Source organism: Mus musculus, chromosome 3 (assembly GCF_000001635.26).
Source record: "Mus musculus strain C57BL/6J chromosome 3, GRCm38.p6 C57BL/6J".
NCBI classification, from domain to species: domain Eukaryota; kingdom Metazoa; phylum Chordata; class Mammalia; order Rodentia; family Muridae; genus Mus; species Mus musculus.
Genome location: NC_000069.6, coordinates 34,418,995 through 34,439,777, shown reverse-complemented (window position 1 = coordinate 34,439,777; position 20,783 = coordinate 34,418,995). Strand labels below are relative to the sequence as shown.

Sequence of the window (20,783 nt, the reverse complement as noted above, 5' to 3'; positions counted from 1 at the left end):
TCTTCCCAGAGGGGTGTGAGGGAGCTTTCATACCTAACCCCTCAGGGCTCCATCTGCCTGTCAGATTATTCTGAAGACACGTGTTGTTCAACAACCTCACAAGAAACAAGAGGCTGTATTGACTTAGGGTTGTTTTAGTTGTAGATCTCTTTGGACATCTAGTTTGAGAAAGGGGAGGGGGAATTCATGGTAGATAATATTGAGGCTGACCAAGATGGAGAAGCGAGATGGCCACCAGAGGTAGTACCCTCTTCCTAGTGTTCAGGTCACTCTGGATTCACGGACAATGACTCTCTGCCCTGTAATAAGTGCCCTTAAAACCAACACTTCTTTGCTGTTTCTACTTTTACTTATTTAGTCCTGGCCATGTGGCAGGCAGTTGGTCAAGCTTTATAAGTGTTGCGTAGTCCTCTTCATAACTCTGTACCCTAAATACCATAGTATAGCAGCCTCCATGCTATGGATGAAGAGAACAGAACCTTGAAGAATTACAAAGCTAGCCTGAATCAGCCTATATTAAAGTATGGAGTCAGGACTGTGCCCAGCTCTGGAAATCTGCTTCTTGCCTGGGACTATGGAACACCTTCTCTTCTCTCTTTTCTCTTCTTCTCTTCTCTTCTCTTCTCTTCTCTTCTCTTCTCTTCTCTTCTCTTCTCTTCTCTTCTCTTCTCTTCTCTTCTCTTCTCTTCTCTTCTCTTCTCTCCTCTCCTCTCCTCTCCTCTCCTCTCCTCTCCTCTCCTCTCCTCTCCTCTCCTCTCCTCTTCTTTCTCCTTCTCCTCCTTCTCTTTCTTTCTCTTCTTTCGCTTTCTTTTTCTTTTTCTCTTTCTCTCCTCTCCTCTCCTCTCCTCTCCTCTCCTCTCCTCTCCTCTCCTCTTCCTCTCCTCTCCTCTCCCTCTTCCTTTTCCTTCAGTCCTCTTTCTCCTCCTCCTTCTTTCTTGTTTTGAAATTTTGTTTTATTTTAATCACTATTCTTCAGGATTATCATAGACATACAATAATTTGTATACTAGGTCAAATTTTATAAGTAGATTTAAGTGCTTTCTCACTAAACTAGGTTTTATTTTTATCTAATCTAGCAGGAATGTTCTGAGTAGGAATAATTCTTTAGATTTTCATCAGTATATGTTACTGATATTAATATTATGATATTTCCTCACATGTACACAACATATTTTGAGGAAGATGACCACCTTTATCCCTCTGTGTCACTCAAGTTGTGGGCTTGGCTCACTGTATTTTTTTCTGCATCTGCCCCTGTCCTCTAGCCTCTGAACCAGTACATGATTCTCTACTTCTGTGATCTCATCTTTCTTAGATACAACTCATAAATTAGGTCATGCGATATCTGCCTTTCTGTGCCTGGCTTCTAGAACTAAGCTTGGTATGTTGAGAAGACAGCCACGTGTTCATGTTCAAAGCGATGCTCTTCTTAAAAGCCAAGATCAGGAAGATTTACTCCCAGATGAAGGGATAAGAAAATCATGGTACAATACAAGATGCAATTGTGTCATATTATGTGAGAAGTCAGGCCCTTGCTAGTCTTCAGTGAGAATTCAACAACATGTAGACTTGTTAGCTTCTTTTAGCTCAGGCCTGTCTTCTGTGCACCTTGGTGCACTTGCCAAACTCCCCTCTTCATCACATCCCACTGGCCAGTGTTGAGCCAATGACTTTGTTTCTATGTGGCTCAACTTCTGCACTAATGAAATCAATATATTAATTTTTGCTGATATTGCTTGTGTCTCAATGAATTAATACTTAGAAAGGCTTCCCTGAACTTAAACATGCACAACAGATATTCGTTGTTTAATCTTATTTTAGCCTTATATTTATGTTTATATAAAGTCTGCATTGCTTGCTTGGCCAGCGTATGAATAATTCAGTTTGGACCTTAGAATTTTTGCAGCTTTGGGATTCCCGAGTTCATCTGGGAGTTTAGTACTTGATAGATAAGACTGCATCTAAAGTCATGGTCAAAGAATGTTGGTATCCAACCCAAATCAACTGACCCAGAATCCTAAAGGCAGGTCCCAGGAAAGTGCCTTTAAAGCAGCTTTCCATTTATCTTTACGTACGATTAAGTTTAGTGACTATTCATTACAGCCTAAACCCCAGGTCCACTGAGGAGAGAACAAGGCCATGGAAGGTTAAGGAATTCTCTGCAGACGAGAGTGGGGGAGAAAGCCCATCTAGTTTATGGAATGAAAAAATTGGCACATCTCACATCACCAGTGAAACACAAACAATTCCAAGGGAGCTTCAGCAACAGTGTGGTCCCAGCCTTTGTGTTAGGATAAAAGAGGGGCGTGAACGCAGATGAGGCTTCAAATGTGATTCCAGGTCCGTTGGCAGGAAGATTGATCAAGGTTTGACCTAATTGTGGTCTCTCATTGATGGGCAAAATGTGAATCCCAATGAAGAATTGATCTGCCACTGAACAGAGAGTTACTCTACTGTACACAGCCGGCGCCACGGACAGAGTGGCTTAGTCCTGATGAAGATGTGTCTATTTTGTCTTGTCCATTCAATTTGACATTTGTCTTCTGGCAGAAGATCCTTTATTGAGACAAGGGACAGAGATGCTTTTTTATTTCGTTGGAACAGCATGAAGAAATTTTGCTTTATTTTATTGTAGGGGTGAGCGGATATCAGGGTTGGGAAAATTATACTTCCTGGATAATTACTTCTGAGATAGATGGTTCCAGTTGAGGAAAAGCCACACGAGAAAATGAAGTCCCTTCTTAATAACCGGACTATTCATGTTACGAAGGGACTACTTCTATTTTTACCAATGAACGACATAGTTGATTCTGAAGTCACACACATTGTTGTGTTGGACAACCACACCCACTGATTATGAGAACAGAGGTCTATTTTAAATAAATGAAATTAAGATTTTTTTAAAAAAAGATGATACTATATTTATGCATGAAAGATGTAATATATTTCCTTAATGAAAAAACAATCAAGACATTTACCTACAATTATTATTCAAATACAGGATTTTCATGTCTACCGGAAGCTTTCACTATTTTTACTGTTCCTGGAGTGCTTGGAGTGAGCATAGGCTAGCCCTCTCAGGAGGGCTGCCCTATACCCTGACTGGGCTTGCCACGGTGTGTCAGCAGGATGAGTACTTGTGAGGGTTTGGCATGCACGAATGTGTAGTTTGTTTCTCTAGAAAAGCCTAACTAATATAGGAAGATTCACAGGCGGGTTACTCTAGCTTTTAGGTAATAGACATAACATCATACCATTCTAGGATGAATGGTTTCCATGTGGGAACATCAGTGATTTGTGGAAATTAACTTTCTTTTCTAGTTGCTACCCCAATTGCTATGATTCTTGTGTGATATCCTGCTTCCCTCCTGCCTCCCTCCCACTTTCTTCCTCCCTCCCTCCCTCCTTCCTGTACCCTTCCTTCCTTTCTCTCTATTTTCCTTTTGGAGGGTGGGTAGTAATTTCCTATACATCCCAGGCCAGCTCAAACCTGCCATTCTCCTGCCTCAGCCTACAGAATGCTTGGGTTTCAGGTGTGTATTACAATGCACTCAGCAGCTTGCCCAGTTCATCCACCAGGACATGAGGAAGAAAGATGGTCAAGACCAGCATCCTCAGCACTTTACTTCAGCATCAGATCTGGCTGCTGCCAGGATCATGTGATGCACCTGGTAAAAGTCCCGTGGGTCTTTTTCAGCATTTGCTGATGCTAAACCACGTCCATGACAATATGCTAAATGCCAAAAGAAGTTGTGTTGATGGACACCATCGACTTATACAATCCCAGACAATCCATTCAATTTTCTGTCACAACATTACCACATGACATATGGGCATATATTAGGAGTATTTAATGTTTCACTTCATGGACACACACACTTAATTTGAAAACCTTAGATAAAACATGCAGTAAAATGGGGAGAAAGAAGTGGTTTCCTGGATACTTAATGATGAAGCATGGGATGCTCATGATAAGCAAAAATTAAAAATGACTTTTCAGTCCTTTGAAATTCTATCTAATGTATAATGGCTGGAGAGCTTGGCTCTAAAAAGTCACCAGCACCTGAATTATAAATAAAAAAAATTAGAAATAATTTAATTTACTTTCAAATAATAAATAATCTTTGAAGGAAAAAAGAAACCCTTACAGCAATTTATTTTTTTTAATGAAAGGGGGTATTTGTAGTTACTTTAGCATCCACCTTTTTTCAGTAAAAGGGGAATTAAACTATTACAGGACACCTTGTTAAGTAATTATACAGCAGCATCACAGTGCAATTAAATAGCCATCAGTCCCCGCAGCTGAGAAATTCCAGGTAATTATTCAAAGATAATTTAATAGGAGAATTACTGTATTCAAGCAAGGATTAGCAAGTAATCTACCTCAATTAAAGCATCCAATTAATTTCCGAGCCTCGATAACAGTTGCCTTTGGCAAAATGATCCTTCCCTTCATTTGATCCTGCATAGGCAATATTCCTTAAACATTGTGTAAAATTAATTTACTTCTTCTAAAAGTACAGTCTATTAATAGCAGCCTCCTGAGAAATTAAACAGATGCAAGAGTAACAACGGCGTCTTCCTGCCTGCTTGCTTATGCCTTTTCCCCCCCCAGTCTTCTGTGCAGAAACAAAACACAGCCAACTCGGACCTGTTAGTCCCAGCGTGCATCACCAAGCAGGAAAACCTGCCAGTGATGGAGAGTTCCTGAAGAAATTTTTGTTGCTGGACTGATTAACTCAGCGGACAGACGGTCTGTGGGAACTCTGTCTCTGGGAATCTGATGATCATGTGGCCGGGATGACGACTGGGCAAGTATGGAGACTTTAGTGGGTGGGGTTTCCTTCGTTGAGTTTCTTTCAGATTGCTGCAGAAAGCCCTCAGCATTGGGACACAAAGAGAGGTTTGGATGCTCTGGGAGGACCTTTCACTGTCTCAAACTGTCTCTTAACAGCAGCCTTTCAGTTCTGCCTCACTTACGGTTTCTCTGGGTAAGTCATCACTCCTTTGAGATGTGGCATCATCAGTGTGTGCGGGATATGCCTAAGGAAATTGTTCCCCCCTGAGGTCACTGACAGACAGGACGTACAGGATCAGGATCTTGAGCTCAGGGCCTCAAGACTGAATGGAGGTTGCCTAAGGCTTGTGATAATAGGCTCTCTGTGTCTGATGGTTGGAAATGGCTTACCTCTGGCCATCATTTTCAATACCTCAGAAACCTGTTTCCCACCCGCAGAGACAGGATAAGAAAACACTACAGAGATGCCCAGGGATGACCTAGAAAATTGTTGCGAATGCATCTCCCCATCTCTTTAGTGGCAGCAACTTCTGTCTTTGTCTCTTTAGCTTCTTTAGTCACCTCTCTATCTTCTACTTGGAAAAATGACCCTATGTGCATTGCTGTGATTCTGACTACTGTTTTCTTAGGAGCCAGCTTCCACTATTTCCTCAAGTGGACAACAAACTGAAACTGTAGGCAACAGGTTTTTAGCCCAGTACACAGGCTTCTGGAACTCTCTTTCATTCTTTTGAGAGCAAAGGCTGTAGGAGGCCATGAGCTAGAATTATATCGCTCAGCTGAGGTAAGCAAACTGGGCCATGCAGATGCCCAGTCCATCCGGTCTGTTTATAGCATATGTACATGCATACATACACGTATGCATATATACTTACACACATATGGGATAGATAGGTACATACAAACAGATGATAGACAGTAGACAGATGATGGGTGGGAGGTGCATGACGTATGGTGATGCAGACAGACTAACCTGAATGCCCTGTGTTTATATTCTCACCACCTGAATAGGTAACTCTGGCCAGTCCACTCCTAGTGTTTAACTCTCCAAAGTTCTACTAGTTCCAAAGCCCAGAGTTTGTCCCACAGAATACAGAACTTGACAGTGCTGTAGGAGTCAAGAATGAGCCACAAACAACACGTGCTCAGCAAGCAGCAAATGCTTGCAAGTGGTTACGGACTCCACAGCATTTGACATTACTTTGTTAGGGTTCCCTGTCCTTGTATTGTCACAGCAATACGAGAAAACGTGTATTGATCATGCACGTGGCTCCCTCTTTTATCAATGAACTTTGACTACAATTTCAAAGTTGTACTTTCTAGGTAAAGACTGCAAATGAATTTCACACTGCCTGGTGTTATCCGTGGAGCAGGTCTGATGTCACCCAGGGCTTATGACACCCTAAAGGTACCTGGTCCTTACTTGGCACAAAGCACATACATATATCATTGAGCTTGTTTGCATATTTTCACAATGACCAAGCTGGACTTTTTTAAGTTTTCTGTGTATGGGTGTGGGCATACATGTATGCATGTTTTGTGGACATGTGTGTGGAGGCATTGTTGTTGTCCAATGTCTTCCTCAATCGCCATCTATCTTACTTTTTGAGATAAGGCCTATTCACTGAAATTGGAACTCAAGGATTTGCTGGCCAGTCAGCTCCAGAGATTCCCGCCCCCCATTCAAGGATCTGGCATGCACCCCCAAACCTGGCTTTTTACACAACATTAGAAGGCCTAATTCAAGTCAGAAAGCACTTTATTGATGGAGTCATCTTCCCACGCCTAAGTCCTATCCTTTGTGTCTTGAGTAGTCTAATCAGTGTGAAGTTAAACTGTTAATTCACAGAAGTATGTTTATCTCTGAGCAACACTTTATTTTCTCCTGCTATAGAGGTATCAACCGGGAGAAAGACTGTAAAAGACAAATGTGATATTTCCTCCTGCAAAGGGTTTTGTTTTGACAGCAGCTGATGAGCTTTGAGGAACAAGTTCACACTCTTCAGCTCTGTGTCTTAAGCATCACCACCACTGTCCATCATTTCGCTGTTGCTATGGTAACACAACCCTGGCAGAAGCAGCTTAACGGGGACTTTATTTTGGCGCACAGTTTCAGAGGGACAAAACCCATCATGCATGGAAGACATGGGGGCAGAAGCAAGAGACAAGCCAATCATATTGCATCTACACTCAGGATGTGGGGCCAGACACAGAGCTTCAAAGCCTCACCCCTAACACTAGTGGCTTACTTCCTTTTCCCTAGGCTTTCTCCTCTAAAGGCTCCACAATCTTGCAAACAGCTCCACCAAGTGGAGAAGAAGTGTTCAAACATGCAAGTCTCTGGGGGACATTTCACTTCCAAACCACAGCAGTCAATAAGGGGCACCATTTCCCATGCAGTGCTGCCTTCCTGCTGACACTCAGCATCAAAACATACATGTGGCGGGCCCTTCATCATTGTGTACCCTCAGCACGACATCCGAGCCATGCAAGCAGCTAAGTCTCTCTGAAGTCACAAGGGGCCAGAGGATGTAATCCACTCTCCCAGTGCCTCTTGTGACCCAATGACCACTGCTTTAGGAGGTAAGCTACCTGTAATTTTCTTTTAGAATTAAAATAGTAGATTTCGCTTCCTCTCCATGCCAGGTAGCTGTTATTTTCACGTTTTAGCAAGATTTAAGAAAAACACCTGAAAGCCTTATAGATTTTCCACTGTTACCCACTCCCTGAGTCCCTTAAATAAAGAAGCCCATAATTGATTAATGAAAAGCCAAGTCATTTTGGTATTAATACAATCCCCTGGGTGGGCCTCTAATCACACCTGGCAGGCCTGTAACAGCATCGCTCTGTTACACGTCCAGGTTAAAAACCTGCAAATCAACACAGCCCACAAGGAGATTTTCAGCATTTCCAATCTGATAATCCATGATAAATGCCTGCCAGAGGTTGGTCAGAGCCCAGGCCCTTTAGGATTTTAAGCCTCTCTGCTTGTTAAAAATGTTTATACCTGAGTATTCAAAGTTGGTACCCATTTACACGAATATGCCTAACACATGAGTGTTGCAAATGCAGAATTAAAATACCACATTATCTCATTTCTCCATGAAAACATAGTTGGATATTTGGCAGGGTCCTTCAGGTGGCTCTGCATGAACCTCAGACAGAGCCACCTCTGATGAGCAGAGTCATTTCTGTGACTGAGTATGTCAGTCTATGCAGCCTTTGTGTGAGCAGGTGGACCAGTATGGGAGTCCACTCTCACTCCTCCTCCCTAGGGCCCAAAACATATCCAGTCACAGGCAACACAAAAATATAAATATTAATCTCAGGCTGGTGAGAGGGCTCAGTGGTTAGCAGTGCTTGCTGCCAAGCCTGAAGACCCAACCTTGATCCCTGGACCTTCATGGTAAAAGGAGAAAATTGACTCTGGCAAGCTGTCCTCTGACACCCCCATGCACACCACAGCACACACACACACACACACACACACACACCAACACTGAGTAAACAAAAGCAACAAAACTTTTGTTGCTTTTGGAAAACAAGGGTGTCATGGAAGAACAGGAGGCTACTTAACTCTGCACCTTTAGAAGGAATCTTCCAGAAGGCACTGCTCAGTGTGAGTTCTTATAGTGGTTGATCTTGACTGTCAACCTGGCAGGATTTAGAGTCACCATGGAAACAAATACGAGCCATGTGATGGGGTTTCTGGATTAGGTTAACTGGGCTGGTCTTAATTGCGAAGGTCTTCCACCTAACCTGTATGTGAGCAATACCACCCCGTGGTCTGGATAAGCAAACCAAGCAACAGCAACCACACCTCTGCTTCCTGATTGGATGCCATGTGACCAGCTGCTCAAGCTCCTGCAGCTGTGACCGTAGCCTGAACTGGGGACCCAAATCATCTTTAATTGCATTAATTGCTTTCATTAGGTTCTTTGTCATGGCAGGACAAGTGACTACTACAACTTCCCCTCGTCCACCTTGCCTCCTGCTCTGTCTACACCTAGCTCTTTTGTTAATGGTGAGTAGGACTAATTCCTTTGCATTTCTTCTGTGAAGCTTGGGCTGTTTTTATCTCTTCAAATACCGAAATAATCTCATCCGATGTATGAAGTGAAGGACTGCAAGAGAAATAGTACAGCTCATATGGTCTTAAACGAGGGAGGACATGTGCTGGCCTTCCTCACAGGCTGGGCTTGCCCCATCATTACACTCACATTCTCCTTAGATTTTACAGATACAGAGGGTGAGAAATGGGCTCTCATTGGATGCTCTCAATCTACTAAACACTAACATAGGGAATCAGAACAAAGGGTAAGAATAGGAAGTGCCTAAAGAGATGATTTTATGGGATCAAGCATCAGAGGGAAAAGGCTGTGCTTGCGATGTGACCAGCTGCTTCGAGTTTCTGCCTTAACATCTCTGATGTGATAGGCTGTCACCAGAAACTGGGAGCTGAGACAAAGCCTTCGGTTTTAATTACTTTTGTCAGGGTACTTTATCACAGTGACAGAAATGAAAGTAGGACATGATGACAACTTTCTCTTCCTCCTCCTCTTTCCTGCCTTCCTTCTTCTTCCTCCTCTTCTTCCTCTTCTCCTCCTCCTTTCTTCCTCTTCCTCCTCTTCCTCCTTTTCCTTCCTCTTCTTCCTCCTCTTCCTTCTTCTTTTCCTCTTCCTCCTTCTCCTTTTTCTTTTTTGAAATGGAAAAAGCCACATTTTATCATCTATATCTGTATCTTGTATTTAGTTAACTGCAGGCCTAAAGTACTTTAAATATTTTTAGAAATATCTCAAAAATAGGCCTTGGATTAGCCACACCTTAAGTACTACACCAATTCCTCAAGAATGACATTGCATGCAGACTCAGCCTTCTCCTAAGTCAGGGCTCTTGCCTACATTCTGCCATCTTTGTGCAATGCTTTGTCCTGGTCCTTAATTTCCAAACTACACAGTATAAAAATTCCATGTGGGATGTCTATGTTGTACTAGTTATTATAAATCATTTAAAGACCTATAAGGGATATGGGTGCTTATACAGGTTCTATGGAAATACTATGCTACCCCAAGAAGAACTTGACAACACCTGGGTTTGATAATCTGGGGAAATTCCTAGACCTGTCCTTCACTGGTACCGAGGGATGACAGGACCTAGGAAATGTAAAGCTAAATGTTATTTAACTGTTTGCACATTTATATAAGTTTAATTTAAATACAATTATGGATTTTTTGGTGACAATTCTTTATTTTTTCATTTTTCCTTAAATTGTAATGCCAACAACTAGACAGAATCATTTCTAGGTCACTCATATGGGGACTCAACCACAGCTGAGAGGTAAGCGTGTGAGTTCCCACTCTCACGTAGCCTTGTAAGGACACAGCAGCTGGGAGCACACTGCACTAGCCCTGAGCCCCAATGCCCAGCTGATAGCATCTAGGTGTGGGATGGGCTCAGGCTTCTCATCATCTGAGAGCTTCGGAGGCTAATGCTGCCTCCAGTCTCTCAGGGGAGGGGAGTGCAAGATCAGCATGTCTCCTTCTCTTCTGCTGATGCTCCAGGACTACCACGGCCACTAAATATGGCTCCAGTAACACTATATGTTTCTCTTTATTTTACTTTTGATTTTCAAAGAGGGTCTTGATAGGTAGACCAGGATGATGTTGAAAGACAAGGATGACCTTGAACTAAACTTTCCAGGACCCTCCTAGCTCAGCCTCCCTGCTGTGGGGATTGCAAGTGTAAAACTTAACCAGGCCTAGTATACTGATTTCCATTTTGCCCTTACATTTGCATGTAGCTAGATGGTTTTACCATAGAAAGTCTAGATACAGTTGGGTCAGTCAGCTTTCTGTCATGTGACCTGCAAACCTTTAATGATCATTTATGAAGAGGACAGGCTGACTCCAGCTTAGCTTCAGCGCTTATGATTCATGACTCATTGGTGTCTACACACATCTTGAGGAAAGCATGTGGAATAGAACATTGTTCACACATTGTTCTCCACAGCCAGGAGACCTGAGAGCCAGGAAGGGCTGAGCAGCAGTATCCCCCACGGGCCAGTCCCCTGTGATGGGGGGATTTTCCATTAAGATTTCTCCCATGTACCTGATAGCACCAAGCTTAACTAAGTGGGCCTTTAAGGGACATTTAGGCAAACCATGACAAAAAAATATTACAATATAATATTAGTTCCTTAGGGGAGTCATTAGCTTTTTGGTATAGTTCTTTCTATCTAATACTTAAAATTTCTATGCATATGTGTGCGTTGCCTACATATATGTCCGTGCATCACATGTGTGTCTGGAACCTGTAGAGGCCAGAGATGGTTTTAAGTCCCTTAGAACTAGAGTTACAGATAATTGTTAGCTGCCATGTAGATGCTCACAATCAAAGCTCAGGGCTCTGGAAGAGTAGTCAGGGATCTTAACTACTGAACCATTTCTCTCTCCAGCCCTCTAGTACTTTAACAAAAAACACCACATACACTTATTTGAGATAGCTAGGTATCAACTTCTCATTTAATATTATGATTTTTTTCTGTTAAATATTTTATAAATATTAATAGTATCCTTAATTTAATTTAATAAATGTGCACATGTGTGCATGCATGTTCATGTGCTTGCAGGGGGACACAGAGGCCAGAAAAAGGTGTCAGATCCACTGGAGCTGAAGTTATAGGCAGTTGTGAGGAGTCCAATGTAGTTGCTTGTGAAGAAAAACCCATGCCTTCTGCAAAATCTACAAATACTCTTAACTGCTGAGTCATTTCTCCACCCCAGAAGGGACTTCTTGTCTTTTATCTATCACACATGTTAAAAAATAGTTCCTCTATTTCTTTTTGGCACATCATGTAATCTAATGTGATATACGTAATATGAAACTGCCGTCTTTACCACTTTAGAGTTATTTTTCTCTGTTTCAGGTGGTTGCGATGTCTCGTGTGTCTGTGGAGAGCAACTCGACCAGCTCACGGGTGTCGGGCTCACATTCAAAGAAAGCTCAACCTTCGTAACAACACAAGCTGTAATGGCAGCACCAGGGGATGGAGGCAAGAAGACAAGGCAAGCTTCAGGCCAGCCTGGGCTACCAAAACCAAAAAACAAAAAACCTAACCCAATTCGTAAAATCAAATCAGATTCAATCAAGTTACTTAGCATATCCAGTACCGGCCTCACCCACCAGCACCACAGGCACCATTGCTAAGTGTCTGAGCTGACCAGTGCTAATCACACTGAGCCTGACAGTCTCCACCCATCTTTATCCTAAATGGCAAGTCTGACCCATTCAGCAGCAGGTTTTCATTCTCACCCCTTCCCTGATAACCTTGACTCTCCTCCCACTCTCTGTGACTCGTCTGTCCTACCTACCTCATGGGAGTGGAGTCATACAGGGTTTCTTCCTTTGCAGTTGGCTTATTTTACTGAGCAAAGTGCTTTTAAAGATTCACCCATTGAGTACCAGGGGTCGGAATGCTACTCCTCTTATGGCTAAGTAATATTCCACTGCATCTCACACTGTGTGTATTCACTCATCCGTTGGTGGATACTTGGGTTATGTAGTATTGACTACTGTGCCTTTCAATTAAAGAAAAAAACAATCTGTTTAAGCTCGATTTTTCAGTTCTTGTGGTGGGGAAGGGATAAGTACCAGGGCCTTGAGCATGCTCTGCAAATGCTCGCTCCACCACGAAGGTCCATCCCCAGCCCTTCTGCTTTCAGCTGTGTTGAGTGCGTACCTTAGCCTGAGATAGCCAGGACATACTAGAAACGTGTGCTGGCTTTGCAGAGCCAGGCACTCCCGTTGCTCTGGAGTCTTGTGCTGTGCCTCCGGCAGCTGCAGCCGGGAGCCATCCACTTCCTGAGTTGGATCAGTGGGTTCCTCCTCCTTCCTCTTGAGAGAGAAGCGCCCCAACGAAACGGGGGAGCTTTATGTATCTTGCTAGTGAAATATTTGGGGCACAGATCATAAAGTGTTTGCTGCTCCTGTGGCCTAGAAACAGATTCTGTACCCAGCCTCCCTCTGATCCTAAAGGAGACTCAGAACTATGACCTACTTATTAATTCAATCAAAGGCTTGTATGTGTGGATGTGTGTGTGTGTGTGTGCGCGTGCGCATGCCTCTTTATCTGTATATTTTAGTGTGGATGTGTCTGTGTATGTGAAGGTGCATTTGCGTGTACTAGTTCATAGTATCCTGCCTGGCTTTTTTTTTTTTTTTAAATGTGGGTGTTGGATAAAAAGTTCAGGTGCTCCTGCTTATACAGAAAGACTTTTACTTAAGGAGCCTTCTCCATAGTCTTTGAAGTTAGGTCTTAAAAGATCTTAGAAATGTGTTTATGGTACCTTACCTCCCAGCAGTTTTTCTTCTCATTGCCCTGAAACTTTCAGAAACATTTACATACCTCTCCCTGGTCAGGTCCACCCCTGGGCTTCATGTAGCCTGAGCTGACCTCAAACTCACCAACCACATAGCTGAGGATAGCCTTGAACTTATGCCCTGCCACTGTTGCCTGAGTGCTGAGACTGCAGAGAGGCAATTCCCAAGCCTGTCTCATGTGCTGGGAGTGGAACTCAGGACTTCTTGCGTGCAAGGTTAGCATTCTTCTAACTGAGCCACATCCCTGGACCAAGAATCTCTGTCCCTAATTATTTTTGTAATTACTTCCTTTTCTCTTCTTCTTGTATGTGTGTGTGTGTGTATTATGTATGCATGTTTAAATATGTGTTCTCCTACAGTGCCTGTGATATCCCAGGCCTGATTTGCAGAGTCTTCTTGGAAAATTCTCCATCTTATAGAGACAGGGTTTCTCAGTTGAACTCAGAGCTCAGCAATACAGCAAGGCAGTTGCTCTTGAACTCGATTTCCATGTGCCTAGTCCTGAAGCAGCAGGTGTTAGGAGTACTCTAGGAATCCAAAGTCAGGTCCCCAGGCTTGTGTGACAGACACAGGTGGCACAGAGCTGTGTCCTCAGCCCTCCTACCCCAGCTGGTTTCTTTCTTTTATCCAGTGACCAACAGTGCCTCTGCCTTCAGTGCTGCAGTATTTACTAATAAGTCAGAGTCTTCCCAAGAGATCTTTCCTTCATCTCAACTTCAAGGAATGTGATTCTTTAAGAACAGGGGAGTGATGGTGCACATCTGTAATCCCAGCACTCGGGAGGCAGAGGCAGGTGGAGTTTGAGGACAGCCTGATCTACAGAGTGAGTTCCAGGATAGCCAGGACTACACAGAGCAACCCTGTCTCAGAAATCAAAGCAAAAACCAAACCAAACCAAACAGCATCAAACAAAAGAGAGACAGAGAGGTAGAGAGAGAGAGAGAGAGAGAGAGAGAGAGAGAGAGAGAGAGAGAGAGAGAGAGAGAGAGGAGAGTGGGGAGCTGGTCTCCTCTACCATACTACCTGTCTCTAACTGGTACCTGTGTATGTCTATACATACTGACCTAAACCTATAGAACTATCAGCATGGTGACCAAAACTGCTGCTGTGTTATGTGACCTGATGATGGTTTATGGGTACAACCAGGAAGTCAGCAGCTTGCATCAAGAACTAGTGGTCAGAGCTACTGTCGCTTAGGTTGAACAGACAGGTGGCTCCTCTGCCAATGAGAACACAAGGTTGGCTACTGTTTCACCCATCATAGTCATTTTTGTTGTATCTAAGCTTTCCCTTAAACACAAACAAACAACAACAAAATGGACTTGGGACTTGGGAAAGGGAGCAACACTTATGAAAGCTCTGACATCAGCTTCTATTGATGGCGTCTGGGTAGATGGGCTCCTTCATACATTCTAGCCCTATGGCTCCACCTCACATGCTCACAAAGCAAGCCTGAGTGTAAGTAAGGCTGAGTGTAAGTAAGGCTGAGTGTAAGTAAGGCTGAGTGTAGGTAAGGCTGAGTGTAAGTAAGGCTGAGTGTAAGTAAGGCTGAGTGTAAGTAAGGCTGAGTGTAGGTAAGGCTGAGTGTAAGTAAGGCTGAGTGTAAGTAAGGCTGAGTGTAAGTAAGGCTGAGTATGCCAGTTGAGCCCTGAGAGGCTTACCTAACTGTGTTAAGAGAATCTGGCAACTCATTGGGTGGTGTATGTCTCCGTGTTCATGTGGTCATGTGTGTACAGACGAACAAGTACATATATGTAGGAGTGAGGAAAACAGTGTCATTTCTCAGGAGCTGGTCACAATTTTTATTTTATTTTTAAAAATTTAACAATGTCTCACCATCATAGAATTCACTTCTCCAGGAAACCCTGTGCTTCATCCCAGCATCCTTGGGATTACAAGTGCACACCCCTATGCCTGGCTTCCCCCCACCCCCTTTTGGGATCACAAGTGCACACCCCTATGCCTGGCTTCCCCTACCCCCTTTATAAAGATTCTGTGATCAAACTGAAGTCCCCATCCTTGCATGGCAAGCAGTGAAATTTCACTGAACCATCTCTTCTACCCTGATTCAAGGTTCTAATCATTTTAGCAAAACCTACTCAACATACCAGCTATGGCATCCACTCCATGTCTAGACAAAAGCTAGTATAACTTGTTCGATGGTGAAAAACAAATGAATGGAGACCGCCTAAAGGAAAGAGTCTCCTGAAATTAAAATCTTAATCTGGTTCTGAGGGAGTCACAAAATTGTGCATCCCTCTAGAGTTATTGTTAGCAATTATGAACATTGAATTAGGAAAGAGAAGTGTCTTTATTTGCTTTGTGGTCAGGGACATGAAAAGCAGGGTCAGCAGATGTGAGATTAAGTCAAGATGATTCAGGCAGAAATCCTACTCAAATTCAAAGTTATTTGTGCAAATGAAACTATCCTCCATATCTGTTAGATGCAGAGGCACGCTGATATGTTCAGGAGTCTGAGCTTGGTGGGCAAATATAGAATATTTGCATTATTCATTATTTTTTTCATGTGTGTGTGTGTATGTGTATGTATGTGTACTGTGAAGAACAGTGTAACTGTCATGACTCAGATTCTTTTCCCTTTAACCACACTGGTTCCAGGGGATCAAACTCAGGTCACCCAGGCTGGCAGCAAGCACCTTTTACTCGCTGAGCCAGCTCACCAGCCCGGCTATGTGCATTTTTAATAGGTTGTTGTCAGATAAGGATTTAGAATACATCTGTACCGGTTCCTGGGAGGCCGATGAACTTGGCTCATTCTTAGCTAAGTTATCTAAAATACTTTAAATACTTTAAAATAAAACTAATCCCTGCACTGGTGGGTTGAAAACTTTTCCTATCCCCAGGGCACTAAAATAATACCCTTTCCAACAGCAGGGGAAGTATTTTTAGGCGACAGCTCTCTAGTTATAACAAGGCAAGTCAATTTTTAGGAATTAGGGATGCTAATCACGGTGTCTCAAGATGTGCATTGCCGGGGAGTGGAATACAAGACCACAAACCGTCATGATCGCTGTGTGCCTCACTCTGAGGAGGAGATGGAAACAGGAGGGAAACTCGGCTTCCTGGTCCCTCCACAGCCGGATCTATCATAAAGGTCAAGATAATTGGCCACATACAGCAAAATCAACACCACTCCTCTTCCCTAGCCTAGCAGATAAGCAGAGAAACTCAGCTCCCTGCCGGGCTAAGTGGTGGCTAGCCGAGGTGGAGGAGGAGAAAGGTCCGAAAATATGCATGCAAAAACACAAGGCCCTGTAATGATGCCATCAGATTAGCATTCAATATATTTTACAATCAATTGAGATACCGCAGGCTGCCCCCAAACATGCAGGAAATTGGTCCAAGATTTCACGAGACTATTCGCTCCTGTGTTTATGCCTTTCTGTTGCTTTAGACTTTAAAACTTTCAACATTATAAATGTACATATTAACAAACGAAATCAAGGTAAATGTAAGTTCTAGTTCAATGCCACCTTTATAATATGACCACATGAGAATTCTGCTTTCTGTAAAAGTTCAATTAATCTTAATGATGCAAAGTCAAAGCAATATTGGCTGGAAAATAAAACATGTCAGAAAATGCACACAAAGGGACTGTGGAGAGGCTCTGCAGGGATGCTCTGTGGGGATGTTCAGTTGGCAGTGTGCTAGCCTCACAAGCAGGGCCACATGAGTGCAGTGCTCATATTAAAAGGCCAAGCAGAAAGGTGCAGATTTATAATCCCAGCACAGGGAAGCAGAGACAGCTGGATCTCTTTGGACAACCAGCCTAGACTACAGGTGAATTTCACACTAGTGAGAGACTGTGAGTTAAAAACAAGGTGCACAGCAGGCACCTGAGGAGCAGCGGGAGCCTTTACACTCATCTCCCCTATACAAGAAAATCTATAAGGTAATTGGATTACTCACCATACTAGATTAATCATATGTGTATCTAATAAAAGCCTATTGAATAGATTACCAAAGGCAGCCAGGTTGATGAGGTGAGCTGATTCTGTTTGTATCAATGTCAGATGACTGCTCACAGTGTGGGGTCCATGCTGTCCCCAGAACCTTACCTGCTGAACATTGTTCCCTTGTTAGTGTCTTGAGATTCTAACTAATACCTTTTAAGACTCCTGGGGGGTGCACAGACTATGTAGCTGGCCCTGTGTAAATGATTCAACTCTACTGGAGTGCTCCTGTTCTAAGCTCCCTGGAGTGCCTCCTCTGAAGAAATGGCTCTGCGTTGGAGAAAGGACTCAACCATTAAGGGTTCTTGCTGCTCTTCCAGAGCATTGGGCTTTCCTGTACCCACATGATGGCTTACAACTGTATATCTGGTCCAGGGGATCTGACACCTTCTCCTGGCCTCCTCCAGCACTAGGCACATTTGTAGTACACAGACATACATGCAGGCAAAATACCCATACATATATAAAAAGAAAAAAAAGAAAAGAAAAGAAGAAAAATTAAACAGAAATTGAGCATACACACAGAATAAATGTGTAATTTTTAAAAATTAGAAAATGGGAAGTATCTCCTTAAAAAGATAAACCACAGGGAATAGAAAGCCTCTATGCAGAGGGAATACATTTGGGTGAAATGGGACAAAAATTTAAGACACAGAAAAATTATGGAGTTTGAAGAAAGGACTAAATTCTTGTCCCAGAAAGTTGAGCCATGAGCACAGGACACGGCAGCAATTTGACTGCATCCCAGAACTCACCCAGGGAATAAATTCCAGGGCTGGGAGCGGGGGAGATGGAGGGGCAAAGCTCTTTTCTGAGGCTCATTGAAAAGGATAAAATGGATCCCTTTCAAAGAGAATAGTTCTAGCTGCTGATGTGTGTTCAAGTTGATCCTAACTAGTAGGTTTGTCCCCGTGTTCTGGAACGTGTGGACAAGCACAACGTGTACCCAGTGCACTCAGGGGTGTAACGCCTGCTGTGGGCGAGAGTTGGTAAGATTATTTATCTTGGAAAAAGAAAGGTCTAAGTATGGAGAAAATGTTCACACGAGAAACATGAATCCTTTGGAGAATGCAGGGGAGAAAATAACTGAAGACAGTTAACATAACAGCTACATAGTCTGTGCACCCCCAGGAGACTTAAAAGGTGTATGTGTGGCAAGCACTGGGGGGAGGGGCACGGAGGACTAATTACATGCATCATAGTAAGCTAAATATGATCTGTGGCCCATTTACCGTTTTCATCAGGGTTTGCAGTAGGATTAGCCACAAGCCTTCTGTCTGTTCGTTTTCAGATGCAAAACTGAACAGGTTCAGCACATAGCAGCCGATATCATGACTGTCAGCACAAAGGTCGACACTCCAGTAATGTGTGTGGTATCATTATCACTTGACACCTGAGACAAGAGACTCAGAAATGAAGGTGGGTTTCCGAAGAAGTAAGCCAGGAGTTGATGGTCACCTTCCTTAACATGGTTTTCTAACCATCAGCGAAGTGGATGGAGAGATGACACTGCAGTACAGATGAACAACATAGCAACCAAAGCCTCTTCCCAGACCTTCCCACACTGTCTTCTGAGCAGAGGGTCCTGGGCTGTATATGAAAGAAGGCCGAGCAAGACAGTAAGTTTGCCCTTTCAGTCATTTTGTACTTACTGAATGGTTATGAAAGGGCTAAAATAACTTGATGCTTACAGCTATGTTTTAAAGTTTGATATTTTGAATTAAAATGAGAGCTGCTAGTAGAATGTACACAACAGAAGAGGAAATGGGCTCACACAGTCTTGGATTCAGAGAACCAGGCTGGCTTCAACTCAGCAATCCACCTGCCTCAGCCTTCCTAGTGCTACCACGCCTGGCCCAAATATCCAATTTTCATATGTAATCAGAATAAAATATAATGAGGTATTGTATTTTTTTCCTAGCTAAATCTTCAAAATCAGTATATATTTTACATGTATAGCGTATCTTAAGAAATGAGCAATTAATTTATTCCAGACATTTAAAAGTTTTCCATTGGATCTAGTTTGGAGTGTAAATTAACTTTCTAGGTATTCAGAATCAGCACGTTAGTCAGTGTGGCGACTCACCTTTAATTCAGCACTCAGGAGGCAGAGGCAGGTGGATCGTAGAATTTGAAGACAGCCTGGTTAGTTCTAGGATAGCCAGGGCTACACACACACACACACACACACACACACAACCCTGTCTCAGACAAACAGCAGCCAAGACCAAGACCAAGACCAAGGACACCCCCTGCCCCCTCAAAGAATCACCCTCTTTCCCAGTGATGACGTCTCAGGTGCTTGGTGGCCCAAGTTGGCAAGAGCCTTCCCTGCCAGGCAGTGTAGTTCTTGGCAATTTCAGGCTGACTTTTGCCAGGACCTGCCATTCATGCCTCATAATACCTAGCCATAGGTCAGCCTCTTGTGTTGAGTTCCATGCTGAGCATGGTGGAACCAGCTGAGACCATGGATGCCCATAGTAATGGAATCTCTGGCCATAGTAGCTCACTGTGACATCCTCCCTTCTGTGCCAGTCTGTGCACTGCCCATTTCCTGGCAGAGTGGGCCCATTGACCTATGCTTAGAATTCTTGGGCAGGTGTTGCAAACTACCCCAGCACTTTCGTCAGTAACCAGGTTTTTGTGTGCTGTCACAACTGGCCCTGTATTTGTATTTCAAAGAGAAAGCAAGGTATAACCTTGAAACAATTTGCTCTTGAAGAAACACTGGGACTCTGTCCTTCCTCCTTCTCAGGCCCCAGCATCCCAGGGATGAGGAAGGAGTCTCCTCCCCTACATGTTGTGCTTGCTGACATAACAGGGCCAGAGGTCAGTGATCGAGGACTGAGGCTTAAACAAGTGTTTCCTCTTCAAAGTTTACCTGGTATTTGTCACAGCCACAGAAAGCTGATTTATCTGTCAAGTAACTAGCAATGCATTTTACACTTAGTGGATTTTACTGTATGTTCAAATGTATTATACCCATCCATCCACCCACCCACCCACTGACACACCCACCCATCAATCCTTCCTTCTATCCATCCATCCATCCATCCATCCATCCATCCATCCATCCATCAGTCTATCCATCCATCTATCCACCCACTCATAGACACATCCATCTATCCATTCATCCATCCATCCATCCATCCATCCTTCCATCCATCTACCCATCCATCCACCGACTCTCCTATTTGTCCGCCCCACCGATCCATCCACCCATCCACCATTGTTCAAATATTAGCTGTCATTCCATCTACCAAGAAGTGGACATAAATAGCATGGGGCCTAAGAAGAGACTGTGCCTAGACAGAAGAACACAAAGATGCCATGAGTCTGGGTTTCTATGTTCATAATTCAACCTCCCCATTAACTATGCAAGGATATATGCATAATTTTGTACAACTTAAAAAATCTATATTCAGATAAATTGTATTGTTCAAAGTTTATATGAGTGTGACATTGTGATTCGATGGCTATTTTAAAATTGGGATCACAGGAGATTCAAAACTGGGTCTCAGCTGCCACAAAGAAGCTGTGGCTGTGGAGCGAAGTGGGAGGAGCCATGCTGAGGACTGAGGAAAGATGCAAGTGAAGCCCAGCTTCATATCAAGCAAGGCATCCTATCTAAT

At 43.3% G+C, this 20,783-nt stretch overlaps 2 long non-coding RNA genes across 6 annotated transcripts; one reads left to right on the top strand and one right to left on the bottom strand.

Annotated features, from left to right (window-relative positions):
* The first annotated feature begins 937 nt into the window (after nucleotides 1-937).
* Gm20515 lies at nucleotides 938-12,407 on the top strand. 5 transcript variants are annotated; one of them, XR_003954601.1, is made up of 3 exons: nucleotides 938-4,991; nucleotides 5,428-8,822; nucleotides 11,724-12,407. It is a non-coding gene; the product is annotated as a predicted gene 20515 (long non-coding RNA). The 5 variants fall into 5 exon arrangements; XR_003954604.1 differs by having other exon boundaries at nucleotides 938-7,381; nucleotides 8,749-8,822; XR_003954603.1 differs by having other exon boundaries at nucleotides 938-7,381; nucleotides 8,732-8,822.
* On the bottom strand, nucleotides 12,217-20,166 carry Gm52624. The gene is made up of 2 exons (XR_003954608.1): nucleotides 19,424-20,166; nucleotides 12,217-18,741 (listed from the first exon to the last, which is right to left on the bottom strand). It is a non-coding gene; the product is annotated as a predicted gene, 52624 (long non-coding RNA).
* Between the last annotated feature and the right edge of the window lie 617 nt (nucleotides 20,167-20,783).